A 14,585-nucleotide genomic window follows, 5' to 3' on the forward strand; every position below is an offset into this window, starting at 1 on the left:
GTCCTGTGTGACTGAGCCCTTAACCTGTCTCGGGCAGACAGGGTCAGAGTCAGATTGATTTGCAGGACACACAGGCTGTGTCTAGAGAGAACTGGAGAACAGCTCGGTGTGGACATCTACAAATTTAGAGGATAGAGATGTTCTGTGAGTCGGACAAACCATTTTTCCTTCCAACGAGGCTTGTCAAGTTGCACAGTAACACTATAGATTCTCAAATTGTCCTGCGAGGGTGAATCTATTTTACATGTGAGGAAACAAAGGCTACAGAGTTTCTCAGTCCCTAGTCCTCTGCTTCAAAAAAAGTTTATAACTAGATATTCATTCCGGCTGCATAAAAGATGCTCCATCAGCAAACAAGTGAGTACCTACCAAATGCCAGGGCAAGGCAGAAACAAATCCCACCGAGGATTTACTGCAAATCTCTTCTGCATGAAGTCAACCACTCAGAACAAAGAGGAGCGGCACTTTTTTTCTACTCCCCTGGAAAAAGCTAATGTGAGATTTGAACAGAGGAATATATGTGCCTCAGTTCCATCCTCAATCCTGAAGCAGCTGGAGACAACACAGAATGTGGATTTTGCTGCATTGTTTTAAGCATTTGCCCACTGATAGAGAGCTGTTTTTTTTTTTAATTTTTAATTTTTTTCAGCATAACAGTATTCATTATTTTTGCACCACACCCAGTGCTCCATGCAATCCGTGCCCTCTACAATACCCACCACCTGGTGCCCCCAACCTCCCACCCCCCACCCGAGAGCTGTGTTCTTAATGATGTACAGAGTAGGTACCCTCACCTGAATGATGACAGGATAACGAGGGGGGGCGGTCTGCTATGGACTCAGAATGCATGGTATTTATTGGTGGCCGTAAGAACAGACTGCACATCCTTTATTAGAATTCTTCCACTTTTTTGGAGAAACATGCAGCAGCTGCCACCATTTTATTATAGGGCACTTTTCTGGTTCTCTAACATGCCACAGTCAGGGAAACCCCACAGTCAGGGAAATCCTAATCCCATTTTTCAGCTCTCTGATGCAGATTTCCCTGGTGGTGCCATGCAGTGGAATGGGCTGCTCTACCAATGGCTGGAAGGAAATGCCTGCTTCACCCTCTGTTAAATGAGGGTCAGGGGAAGCCTGCCAGGCAGATCATCAGAAGTAGGGTGCACAGAACAGGGAGAGGTGTGGGGCTCCTTCTGATGGAGAAACATGGGTGAGAAAAACAGAGAATGCTTCAAACCGTTTTTTTTTTTTTCCAGATAAAAGTTTGTTTTATTGAATAACTGATCTGTCTTATTGCCGAGGCCACTATGTACAGACAAAAGAGAGGGAGTTTTATTTCTTGGTCTCTTCCTCCTTGGACAGAGTCTTGATGATTTCCTCCTTCTTGGCCTGGAGCCGCTCTTCCTTGGTCTTTGATCTGCGGCCTCATCCTGGTCAGCCAGAAGCTTCTTGCAAGCCTTGTCTGCCTTCAGCTTGTGGATGTGTTCCAGGAGAATCCCCGTATGTTTTTGAACACGTTACCCTTCACTTTCAGGTACAGGCTGTGATACATGTGGCGATCAATCTTCTTAGATTCACGGTATCTTCTGAGCAGCCGGCGCAGAATTCTCATCCTCCTCATCCAGGTTACCTTCTCGGGCATTCGAGCATTGGCAGTACCTTTCCTCTTACCAATGCCCATATGCCTGCCCTTCCGGCGGGCCACAGTGTTCTTCCGGCACCGAGCCCGGGAATGGACAGTCACAGGCTTCTGGATGATCAGCCCATCTTTGATCAGTTTCGGATCTGCTGACGGGAGTAGGCATTGGCGATTTCATTGGTTTTATTGGGGTCCAACCAGACCTTCTTTTTGCCACAGCGCAGGACACCGGAGGCAAGCCTCTTCTGAAGCCTGCTTTTGAACAAGATTTTTACAAACTCTTTTGCCTGTTTTAGCCTGGGGCTGCATACTTGAAATGATAAAAGCAGTTCTTTCAACTCATTGTTAAATCCTAGAATTCCCACAGCTAGTATCAACATGCCAGGCTGTGGCTACAGAAAACAAAGGGGTGGGGGCCTGCGCTGGCGGCCACAAGGTATTCCAGTTAAAACTAGACAAGTAGAAATGCAAGATTTTGTGTCCCACCAACCCTTTCCACAGGCATGGTTGAATTTTCCCCTTCCTGTCCAGTTTTTCCATGTTAGCTGGATTTAGCAACTGTTGGTTTGGCTGTAATCAGAGATCCAGTGTGGTATAATTATTCTAACATCACAAGGTACAGTTTCATTTCCAGAGCTGACATTTTAAAACCTTTGCCAATATTACCAGAGTACTTCCTTTAGAGTATGTGAAAGGAAATCGGTACCAGGGCGACACAGTAAATCAGGTTTCACTGAAGCCCTTGCCCTCCCAAAGGCAAATCAACGTTTAGGGCTCCCCGAGGAAAGGTAGGGCAGATTTCCCCATTACTCTAAATCAAACACTGTGGAGTACTTCACCTCTGCCCAAAGGTACATGAGGAAGGAGTCCTGCATATGGTACAAATTAGAAAGCATCCTCCCCCTTCCTCTCTCTAGGCCTAGAGACAAACTAGATAGCTAAGCCTTGTATGCGATGAGTCACCAGGATAGAGGATAAAATCATGGTTGGGTGAGAACTTTAGGAAGATCATTTTAATAGAATTGGACATTCCCTCCCTCCCTCCACCCTTCCACCAAAGAATGAGGGAAAGGTACTAATTTTAGTTTATACACCAAACGTTTACAGATCATCGTCACAACGTCTGGTTGATCCTTACAACCTGAGGATGTTCTAAGGAAGGACCTGAGTTGGGTGTTACAAGCACTGGAGGAAGCATTTCCTATATGACACAAAATGACGTCACCAACATTTTCCAGGTACTTTACAAAGTGTGATCACACAATGTAATTCGCCCCTCTGAAAAGCCCTTTGAGGTCTCAGTGTGACATTTTACAGGTGGGGAAACAAGGTGGAGACAGGAAAAGCAAGTGGCTTAAGGTCATATGGCTGGTGGGTAGCTGGCTGGGACTGGACCTCTGCTCTGTTTGATTCTAGATCCAGAGCTGTCTACTAATTTGTGAAAAGGAGCTCTCTTTTCTTTCTTTCTTTTTTTTTTTTTTTAAAGATTTTATTTATTTATTTGACACAGAGAGAGATCACAAGTAGGCAGAGAGGCAGGCAGAGAGAGTGGGGGAAGCAGGCTCCCCACTGAGCAGACAGCCCCAAGCGGGACTGGATCCCAGGACCCTGAGATCATGACCTGAGGCTTAACTGACTGAGCCACTCAGACATTGAATCAAAACAGTGAGGGTGATTACCGCCTGCCTACATCGCTTGGCAGCCCTGCTACTGACACGGCTGTGCTTGAATGCAGACACTTCAGACTCGGAGTAGCGGACACACAGTGAACATTCAACAGGCTAGCCCCAAGGTTGAGGTTTGTTTGAATTTGTTATTGACAGTCACATGGAATTGCCCAGTAAACACTCTGAAAATTGGGTGGGCCATTTTGATAGAATTTAGTTGCAATTCCCTGAACATCCTGTCTCTTGCCTTGGGGCATGACCGGTTCTGTTCCAAGCCCCTCCCAGCCCTGTGCAGACACAGAAGAGGTGTGTCAAAGCCTTGCACATCCTCTGCTGATTCACTTGGCCAACCTGCAGAGCTGTGAACTCTGTGAGGCTCATCGCTCCTCTTTGATTAGCAAGTTCTGAGCTTATTCAGGAATTCCCCAGTGTCTCCTAGCACGGAATCCTGTTTCAAATTACTGCAAACTCACCTGTAGCTAGGAGAAAGTAGCCAACACACAAAAGGATGGTTGGCTCCAAAAATACTCAACTCTTGGCTTTTAGATGTCAGGTCTTCCTGACACTCCGCCAAAGAGATTTGCCAGTCTCTGCTGTAGCTTAACCCTTCCAAGGAAAGCTCCCAAACAGAAGATAAGCAGGTAAAAGGAGGTGAATGGGGTCAGGGGGCATAAAAAATCTCCTACTCCCAAGAACAACCACTGGGTTAAGGGCTTGTGCTGTGGGGATGGATCACTCTGAAATGGAACCCTAGCTTGGCCACTTACTAGCTAATTACTTGGGGGTGAGTCACATAAGCTCTCTGCCCCTCAGTGTCCTTTCTAACCAATGAGAGTAACAATGGTCACTATCTCATGCAGCTGTGGTAAAGACTCAGGACATACAGGGCCAGGAGGCACTCAAAGGTTTATCTACTCTGTTACTATTGTCAGCAGTTGCCATCTATAGTCACTAAATGCATGGAAAATTCCCCATAAAGCTTCCTGGGACAGCCATGCAAAGCTGATCCCCTGGCCGGCCCTGGCAGCACATCCAAAAGAGATGGTTTTGGGGCAGAGTCTCACGTTAGAGGGTCTTCACCGTCCCTTACACAGCTCGCTGCCGCCCACTATCCTACCACTCTGCGCGCCTGGCCTCTCACCTAGAACATAGGCCTATTCTTCTCCTTGACAGTATATGCATCATCTCTGAGGTTGAGTCGCCACCTCTGTGACACTGTTCTCAGCCACCCTTTCCCAAGCTGGTGCCAGCCACGCTGATTTCCATTAGAACTCTGTCAGCAAGTGGTGTGCACAGCGGCATTCTTGTCCATCCAGCTGTTTCATGTGTTCCTGGCCTCCCCACCTCACCCTTACTGATGGCAACTCATTTCTGCATCGTGCTTTACAGATCCCTAATGTGCTACACCTGTTATCTCACCATCGGTGGTGTGTTGGGGCTCTCCCTCCAACACCTCTGTTAGACATTTTTACCATAATCCCCTTATTACAGAATAGGCCACTGGGAACCTGACAGCCTATAGCTATCTACTCCACATTCTTCCCCTCAAACCCCCATGCATGGCCTGGAACAACAGTGCCCTCAAGTTAAGCTAACATGGTAGCCTTCATGCTAGGAAATGCTTGTATGTTTGCAGGGTGTTGGTCCCCTGGAGAGGACTCACAGTGAACTGTGCCTTGTTCTTAGGGGTGAATGATATGTGAGGCACTGGAAGGTGAGGGATCCTACCAAATACTGACTTTTTTAAAAAGGGCAAAGTTGCATCCCAAACACAATGCTGGTTACTGACAAGCTGAAGCCTGGACCCGCGATGGTTTCCAGAACCAAGCTTGTCAGGTCATTGAAATTTCTGCTGTGAGGCAACAGGGAAGCCTCAGAGGTGCAAGGTCTGAGCTGAGGTCCTGCTTGCAGTATATGCTCGTTATTTGTTGGGGGTCATTGCTTCCATGGGGTGTGAGCTCTTCCAGGGCAGGGACATAACTTCCTCACACCTGGTTCTCCAGCCCATCTGGCATAGCACCTGGCACAGCAGCCACTAGTAGTGGCCCTAAGGCCTATTGTTTAGCATGTACGTACTGCTGAGCTATAAGCCAACACTCTTAAAGGGATTCTATCTCTTTAATCCTTAAAATATCCTTAAAATGTTGAGAGTCTGACTCTTGGTTTTGGTTCAGGTCATGACCTCCAGGTCATGAGATCCAGCCCTACCTGCTGAAGATTCTCTCGCCCACTTTCTCTCTCCTTCTGCCACTGCCTCCACCACCCCCTGCCACACACACGCAGAAGCTCTAAAAATAAATAAATCTTTAAAAAAAAATGTCCTGGGGTACCTGGGTGGCTCAGTCAGCTAAACACCTACCTTCAGCTCAGGTCATGATTGCAGGGTCCTGGGATGGAGTCCGCATTGGGCTCCCTGCTCAGTCGGAGCCTGCTTCTCCTTGCACTCCACACTTGTGCTGTCACTATCCCTGTCTTTCTCTCTCAGATAAATAAATAAAATCTTAAAAAAAAAAAAAATGTCCTGATGAGGGAGGTGGATGTATCATCTTCCCTTGTTTACTGAATGAATAAACAAAAGGAAGGCAGTGGATTTCAGACATGCTAGTTCTCTACCAGCATACTGGTGGAGAAGGAGTTTTATCCAGGGGTGCCCCTGTCATGGTAAAGCAGTATGCTTAGTAGAGAAGTATGGTGGGGAGGGGGGAGAATCTGGTTGAAGTGGGTTCAAATCCAGCTGTGCCCCTTCTTAGCTGCATGACTCTGGGTAAGTTTACTGAATTTTGCTGAGCCTCAGTTTCTTGGCCTCAGGAGATTATGAAAATTAAGTGAATATGTGTGCAAAGACTCAAGCAAGAGCTGCCATTTGGGGAGGTATCAGGCTCCCTCCTCCCATCACTCCAAGACCAGCACAGCCTCAACCTATGTGAATGTGGTCCCCAAACTATATCCATTTTAAAATGCCAATATAAAGTATCATTATCTGAAAGTAGGGAGAGAAACAAAAAATGGTTAAGGTGTATGAAAACTCTCACCAGTTGACTTCACTGACAGTAAGTAAATAATACTGTGTGTATGACTGTAGGACACTTGTATGCACTGTATCCCTCTACCCCAAGGAGGGTTGGTTGCGATCATTAGAACAAAATCTGAGTAAGATTCACTATCCAAATCTATTCCACCACGGAAGCGAGGAGTCTGAAATACCCTCATCTACTTATTTCTTCATCATTAAAATGGGGATTGTTTGTAAAACATGTCTAATTACATTCTGCTTTAAACACCCCCACCCCGAGTCTATCCAGTGCCAAGGTTCATCTGTAGCCCCTCAGCCTGGCAGGGAAAGCCCTATACGATATGGCTTCTGCCTATGTGAGCAGCTTTGTATTCCACATCTTGCTCATGTGAATGATTTGCTCAGGCCGAACTGATCACCTCACTGGCCCAAATCTCCTTCTATGTTCCCCCCGCTGCCTCTCTTGTGGGACTGCTCTGATACTCTGACTACTCAGGTCTTAGACACTGGGAGACCAGTGTACATGTTGCTGTACACATGTCTTATCCCCAAGCAGATTAGAAATTCCTGGAGATCAGGGACCAAATCTTAGATTTGTTTTCTCCATGGGAGTATTTACTTGCTTTGCTTTGATGGGAAGCAAAGCATTCCCATCAAATAATAGTCTATTATTAGACTATTCTGGTACATCTAGAAGAACTCTGAATGCAAGAGTTTTTCAACCTTTGGTGCACACCGGAATTGACTGTGGAGCTTTTCTTTTTCTAAGATTCATATGCCAGGTACCCAGACTTGGGGGTTCTCTTATGTTACATCTGAGGTAAGGTCCTTGCATCTTTATTTTTTAAACTTCCCCCAGGTGATTCTGATGTATGTCAGAGGTTAGCAATTACTGCCACCTACCCCTTAAAGGACACACAGACTTCCTTATGCCCCCGTTCTCTCCTTAAGTACAGGAGAAAGCCTGCTGACTTTGACATAGGTGCCATCTGTCACTATACCCTGGCCCTCTCTGAACCTCTTTATCTGTAAAATGTGAGGATCACTTGCTTTATAGGTTTGTGAAGATCAAATGAGACAGTGGAGATCAAACAAAGACAGTGCAAGTTAAAGCACTTTGTAAACTGTAAAATACAAAATGGTACTTCTGTTACTGCTACTGACTGTAATTAGGCCGGATGGGCCACGTGAGATGGGCTTGATGGAAGCAGAGCCTGGGAAGCAGGGTGCTTATTTGGTCTGAATCAAAAATAGTGGGGGCCTGAGGGTCCCCAAGAATACAAGACACTTCTCTTCAGTACTTGCCTCTGTGCATTCCCTCAATTTATATCTGAGGTTCTGGGCAGGCATACGGCCCCTATTGTTCTCAGGCAAAAGCATCATTCCCTTTGCCCTGGCGATTCCCCATAACACTGCCACTGAGGCAAGAATTAGGAATGACTTCTTTATGCTTGAGCTGCCTACATGGCAGCCACAAGAGGCAAGAGGCAAGGGCCTCTCTCACCAGCAACAGTGTGGGGGCCTTAAGGGAGCAGGAAAAAAATACCTGGCAACCAAATCTCCACTCAGCCTTGAGCAGAAGCAGAAAGGGTATTCCTGAATCCTACCCTCAACCCAATACTTTCCTGCACACTCGCTGGCTCGCCGCTCCCAGCCTTGAAAAACACTTGCAGGTAACCTGGCAAGGCTTCAGCTTCAAAAGTGAGACAGTCATATGGTCATTGTAAGAGCTAGGCCTAAAATATGGGCAAAGATGTGAACCAAGATACTGCGGCTGTTTCTGGCCATAGGCATGTGGAATATGTTGTTTAGATAACCAAAGAGTGGTTTTATCCACACAGTTCATTTATCGGTTGACGAAGACCACGGGGGAGAATATTTGATGCCGAACACTCCACACATATGATAACTGCAGTGAGAACAGCAGGACGGAGTGGACAGGAGCAGGCTCTCCAGAGCCCATCTGCCTTAAGATGAGTCCTGGCACTGCCATTTCCTAACTGTAAGCTCAGACAAGTCACTCTACCACTTTCTGCCTGTTTCCTCATATAAAGTGAGGAAGAGAACTTAACCTACCCACATCATAGAACTTCGAGGATGAAACGAGTATGTAAAGTTAGTTATGACAAACAAAACTGGGAATTATAGTTGCACCTGGGTTCCTTATGGGACACAAGATGGTTTTAAGGTTTTGGTAGCATTAGTATCAGGAAATTCATCATTGAAAACCTGAAACTTACCCTCTCCCCTCCTTCCTTCTTCCCTTTTTCTCCCCCTCCCTTCCTCCCTCAGTCAGAGCTTCAGAGGTTTCAGTATTTTCAAGCAATAATAGCATGCCGGTCAGAGGACTGACACTCTGGGAAATCTGACAAGTTGGAGTCTCAACATTAAAATTTTGGATTAAAAAATGTTTGAGGCTCAGTAAGGGACAGCCCTGTACTCTGTGTTTATTCACATAGAGCCTTTTTTTTTTAAAAAATCTTGATGAAAAATTTTATGGGGCTAGAATTTCAGAGCTGGAAGGGAACTCTGAGATCAACAGTTCTTTTTCCTTCATTTACCAGATGGGAAAACTGGGGTCAAGAAAGATTAAGGTTGTTTCTACTGTTTACCTTATCATTTAAATTCAATACTTTAAGAAAGAAGTGTTAAAATTCAATAAAAGCTATTCTCTTTTAATTAACTCCATTGGCTTTGAGGCTCATATCAAGTTTTTTCTCCAGGCTTTAGCAAGCCCCCAATTGTCAGTTTGGGTATGGGCTACTTTGGGAATGCAAAGGCTGTCAAGTGTTTATTCTAAAATCTAACAATTCCCAGATGTCCATCTATATTCCAGGGTCTGGCTGAAGTCTGATTTATCAAAGAAAAGAGCAGTAACAAAACAGGGATTTGTAAGGAGACTGTGCCTTTCCTGGGTTTCCCTCACACAGTCCGCACATTGGCAAACACAGCACATTCTAATCCACCTTTCTAGCCTTATTCCCCAACCCTCCTTTCCCTGATCCTTACCCTCCTCTTTGTGGACCCCTCACCCACAGCTCCCTCCCCTGCTGGCTGTTTAGGCCAGAACCAGAGCCCAGGGAGGCACTAGAGTCCTTCCTCTCTCTCACTCACCACCCAACCAATCACTGACACCTGCAGATTTACCTTCTCAAATTCATCCACTTCTCTCTGGCCTGCTCTTAGCCAAGCCACTATCCTCCTTGAGCCAGCCTATCATCTGCAACCTGTCCTCTGCCCTATGGCCATCTTTCTGAAGCAGGGATCTAGCTGATCATGTCATCTTGCGCAGAACTCCTTGGTTCTCCCTACTGCTCTCAACATGAACTCTCCATGTACTTGTGTGCCTGACCAAGCCTTGCATGACCTAACCCATCTGTGCCTCAGCCTCCCTGCCCATCCCTCCCAGCCATGCTGAGCTGCTCTCAGGTCACAGATGGTTTCTCTTCCTCTCTCTTATCTTTGGGCCTTTGCATGTGAAGTTTCTGTGGCCTGGAATATTCTCGCTTTCTTTCTATTTGCAGCTCTTTCAAGTCACACCTTAGATGTACCTCTTCCCCTAGAAAACCTCTAGTGAAGCCTCCTATGGCCAGCCAGCTCCCTTCTATGGCTTCTTTTGGGTATGTCCTCCACCTCCCTCTGAGCTGGGTGCCTATGTCCCCTAGCTAGGTCAGACATCTTTAAGAACAGGGAGAGAGGGGCACCTGGGTGGCTCAGTGGGTTAAAGCCTCTGCCTGCCTTCAGCTCAGGTCATGATCCCAGGGTCCTGGGATTGAGCCCCACATTGGGCTCTCTGCTCAGCAGGAAGCCTGTTTCCTCCTCTCTCTCTCTGCCTGCCTCTCTGCCTACTTGTGATCTCTGTCTGTCAAATAAATAAATAAAATCTTAAAAAAAAAAAAAAAAAAGAACAGGGACAGAGTTTTTTCCTAAAACTCCTGTATGCTCTGCCTTCTTGTTCTCTTACCACCTCCCCCACCAGCTCCTGGCAACCACTGATAACTACTGCCTCCGCAGTTATTCCCTTCCTGGACTGTCGTATAGTTGGAATCATAGTATGTGGTCTCTGCACGCTGGCGTCTTTCGCTTAGTAATATGCACTGAAGTTTCCTCCATGTCTTTTCGTGGCTTGACAGCTTATTTCTTTTTAAAACTGAGTAATATTCCATTGTCTGATGTATCATAGCTTATTCACCTACTGAAGGACATCTTGGTGCCTCCAAGTTTTGGCAATTATGAATAAAGTTGCTATAAATATCTGTGTGCAGGTTTTTGTGTGGACATTAAGTTTACAACTCATTTGGGTAAAAAGCAAAGAGCAAGATTGCTGGATGGTTGGTAAGGACATGTCTGGCTTTGTAAGAAACTGCTGTACTGTCTTCCAAAGTGGCTAGAGCATTTTGTATTCCCACCAGCAATGAAGGAAGATTCCTGTTGCTCCATATCCTTTCCAGCATTTGTTGTTGTCAGTGTTTTGGATTTGGACCATCTTAATAAGTCTGTAGTGGAATCTCATTATTGCTTTAATTTGCAAATCCCCCAATGACAGATGATATGGAGCATCTTTTCATATGCTGTTTTGCCATCTGTGTATGTTCTCTGCTGAGGTGGGGGTGCAGATGGGGACTCAGCTCAGAGTCTCAGTACTCTACTGGCACAGAGTTGGTGCTCAACAAACGCCAGCTTAGGAATTATGTTAAGAAAAAAAAACCCAAAAAACAAAAAACCCAACCCAACCCAACCCAACCCAACCAAACCGAAAGGAATGACAGCTGTTCCAAAACACACCTCCCTGCTCCCATGCCTTTTTTCTGGCACTTTCCCACTCTGACATCTCACTGCATATGCCATGTACTGTCAGGACGGTTTGGGTTTCCCACAGACAGCAGTGCTCTGTGCTGGCTTCAAGCTCCCACAACGTTCTTCTGTTTAATCTCTGTTATCATGCGCATTGTATTTAACCATGAAAGACAGTTTTCTAGCTTATCTTTCATTAAGCTGTAAGTTGTTTGAGAGGAAGGATTAACCTTACACACTTAAAAATATTTTTAAAATTTACAAATAGCAAAAAACTGACATTTTGGGGTGAACAATTCTGTGAGTTTTATACACACCTATGTCTGTGTCACCACCAATACAATCTCACTCACTTCTGATTCTCTTCTTGCCCATGGGACAGCATCTTGGTCTTGTAACTATACATTTAAGACATGTTGAACAGAATTACACTATTTCTCAAGACATAAGCACTCTGAAAAGTGGCAAGTTTTACCAGGTGCCTTTTCTTGAATTAAGATTAAAACCCAATTTATATCAAATCCCCCCAGGAATGAAGCAATTTTGAAACCTTGACCAGATACCCCTGGCTGTTTCTTGTATTTGGAACATTCTTCACTCTCCTCACCATTCTACCCATACATGCCAGCATCCAGATCAAACACTTTCACGGAACCTTCCCCTTTTCTGATTTCTCTCGATGGACGCACTTCTTCCCAAACTGCCAAATATATGCACATTGATTAGTCACAATGCCTGTCCTGTCTCTGCTACAGGATGGTGGCTCCACACAGGAACCAAGGCTTTTATGCCTCATTCTTCTGTGGCTAGACATGTGCTCTGCCAGGGACTTGGTGAACTCACACCTGGCCAATGACTCTTAAAAGCAGAGCAGGTCTAAATGCCCTACTGAATCCACTGTCAACCACAGAAACAGAAATGCAGTGAGCACTGTCTGAGCCTTAGTCATGTTGACAGCTAGTGGCTTACACAAGAGTCATCACTGTGTTGGCTAATGTATAGTCAGTGCACTTGGGCGGTACAGTGTGGGTGACAAGAGTGGGTGGCATTTCCTGGAACAGGCAGACACATCTCAAGTCTCCCTCTCCCAGGGGAGAAACCACCGAGTTCCTTCTGCTCTGGAAATAAGGCCTGAGCACAGGAAATGGCTTGTTGATCTGAAAATGGAAGGTAAAATGGATAGCCCAAACAAAACACTATAAATGCCCATCTTTGAAGTTAATTACGTTTCTCTTACCAATTCTGAAGTGGGAAGGGGAATATTCTGCTTAATAGATGAGAATATGTGCCTTAAAGTCAGCATGGCCAGACTCAAATTTTGACTACCACTTCCTCTAAGTATGTGATTCGAACAAATAACTTCATCTTTTTAAGCCTTACTTTCCTTTCTGTAAAATGGGCATATTAATACTGTAAAGGAGTAGTTATCAGGATTAAATGAGGCAGTTCCCACGAAGCATTAAACAAAGTACCTGGGACACAAGAGATGCCTATAAAACAGGACCTACTATTTTTATTTTTGCTGCTGTTATGCTGTCTACCTTTCATCAAGCATTCAAATATAATGCCTTATTTTATTTGATCTTCACTATTATTATAAGATGGGACATTAATCCCAGGCAAAGGCAGAACGAAAGCTCAGAACATAGATGGACATCATTGGTGACCTGGTTTTGTGGTCCCTTTAGCCAGACTGCAGCACCAGGCTCTAGGGCCCTTGACCCTGTGGTGGAACTCAGATTTTGAAACAATCTCTTTTACTTCCAGTACTTGGCCCAAGAAGTGAGAAAGCGCTCCAGCCCTCAGAGCTGGCTGGTGGGTGGAAGGGTGGGGGCAGGGCTCCAAGAGGCAAGCCAGTTGTAAAGTTAAGGAGACACTCAAGACCATTGGGTGGGTGATGCCACAGATGGTGGTAAATTATCCAGGGGGGCTAAGGCTACACATGGCATGCTGCCGACCAATTTAACTTACGCTTGAAGCTATCAATTCTACCCCCAAGCCTGGAAATTTGACTGCCAAAAGCAACATGGTCAAAAACACAGGATGAAAAAGAGCAGGATCAATTTTTGCTTCATGTTGAGAATGTGCTGTTTTCGGCATGAAAACCTGGGGAAAGGATGCAAAGAAAGGACAGTGCCCCAAGGCAAGCCTCTCCTGTCTGACTGCACATGGCACACGTAGGGGTACCCCACCAGAAGGAAAGAGAGCTCTGGAGACCTGGGGAAAAGACAACCCTGGGGAAGGCCTGAGCAGGCGATCTAACGTATCACCTGCGGCAGAGGTGTTAATCACACATGGGGTTGAAGTTACCTCAAATGAGGCAGTTCGGTTCATCAGCAGTAACTCAGGATTTTTTTTTTCCCCAGCTTGGGGAAGGGGCAAGTCTACAAAGACAAACAAAAGGTAATATTGTAAAATATACATTCAGGTATGAATGTAGGGAATTGTTCTGCCTGAGAGCCGGTGGGTATCTATTTCAGACAAGGTGGCTAGTCCCAGAGATCCTGTGGCCTGATGGGCGGGGTGGGTGACATTCTCCTGCCGGATGAAAGAAAGATAATACTGAAAGGGGGTGAAGATCTAGGATTTCAGGCAACTCTGTGACAGGCATGCATCTTCCTTCTGATTTCTGCAGACAACAGCTGGCGGGGGGAGGTGGAAAAACAGGCCCACAGAAGAGAGGATCTCCCCAGTGGAAGAGGAAAACAGGGGAAGCCAGAGGAAGAAAGTCATTCTGGGTTCAAAGAAAATCAACTTAGAAAGCTTCCCTTATAAAAATAGCCATTGGCAAAGCCTAGCCTATTTATAACACCCGACCAAGATCACTATCAGATCCTGGGCTGAATCACAAGACCCTGTAAATAATCCTCACAAGTATGGGGCACTGGCTGCCTGATTTATGGGAAGATATTTGAAACACCACCGGAGCAACTGAGTCAGGGAAAATTTGAGTGCTGGCACCAAATGGTACACTTGCAAGTGGATCTCACTTTACAGAAATAGATAGGTTCCTGAAAAGTTGGCTCTAAAATTAATTCAATTAATAGAGTCATATTTTCCTAGTGAATCACATTTTTAAACTAGAGATGGACAGGGGGAAGGGAGACCAAAAAAAAAAAAAAAAAAAAAAAAAAAAAAAAACCAAGACGATGGTGACCTTAAAACTAAATAAAAACCACTCTTCATTCAGCAAACTTTAAAATCACACTTATTTAAAAGGCCATTATAAATGCTCATAAAATAGAAGCAATCAGTCAGCAAATATATGCCTAGTGCCTATGATGTACAGGGAACTGCACCAGGCTTTGTGGGGGCTCCCCTTGGGAGCTCACAATCTCGGACTTTAAAGAAAATAACATTGAGCATTCATGTTCCATCAGAAAACACCCCCTGGGATGGAGACAAGAGGTGTGCATGATAGGCTGCCTGGCCCTTGAAATGCTATTTGGGCTCGGACCAGCTCTGTTTCC

At 45.4% G+C, this 14,585-nt stretch overlaps 1 protein-coding gene and 1 pseudogene across 1 annotated transcript in view; both read right to left on the reverse strand.

Annotated features, from left to right (window-relative positions):
• ATG7 (autophagy related 7) overlaps positions 1-14,585 on the reverse strand; it is a 227,812-nt gene that overhangs the window by 30,508 nt on the left and 182,719 nt on the right.
• LOC125087725 (60S ribosomal protein L19-like) lies at positions 1,256-2,021 on the reverse strand (annotated as a pseudogene).

Source organism: Lutra lutra, chromosome 1 (assembly GCF_902655055.1).
Source record: "Lutra lutra chromosome 1, mLutLut1.2, whole genome shotgun sequence".
Classification (NCBI taxonomy): Eukaryota; Metazoa; Chordata; class Mammalia; order Carnivora; family Mustelidae; genus Lutra; species Lutra lutra.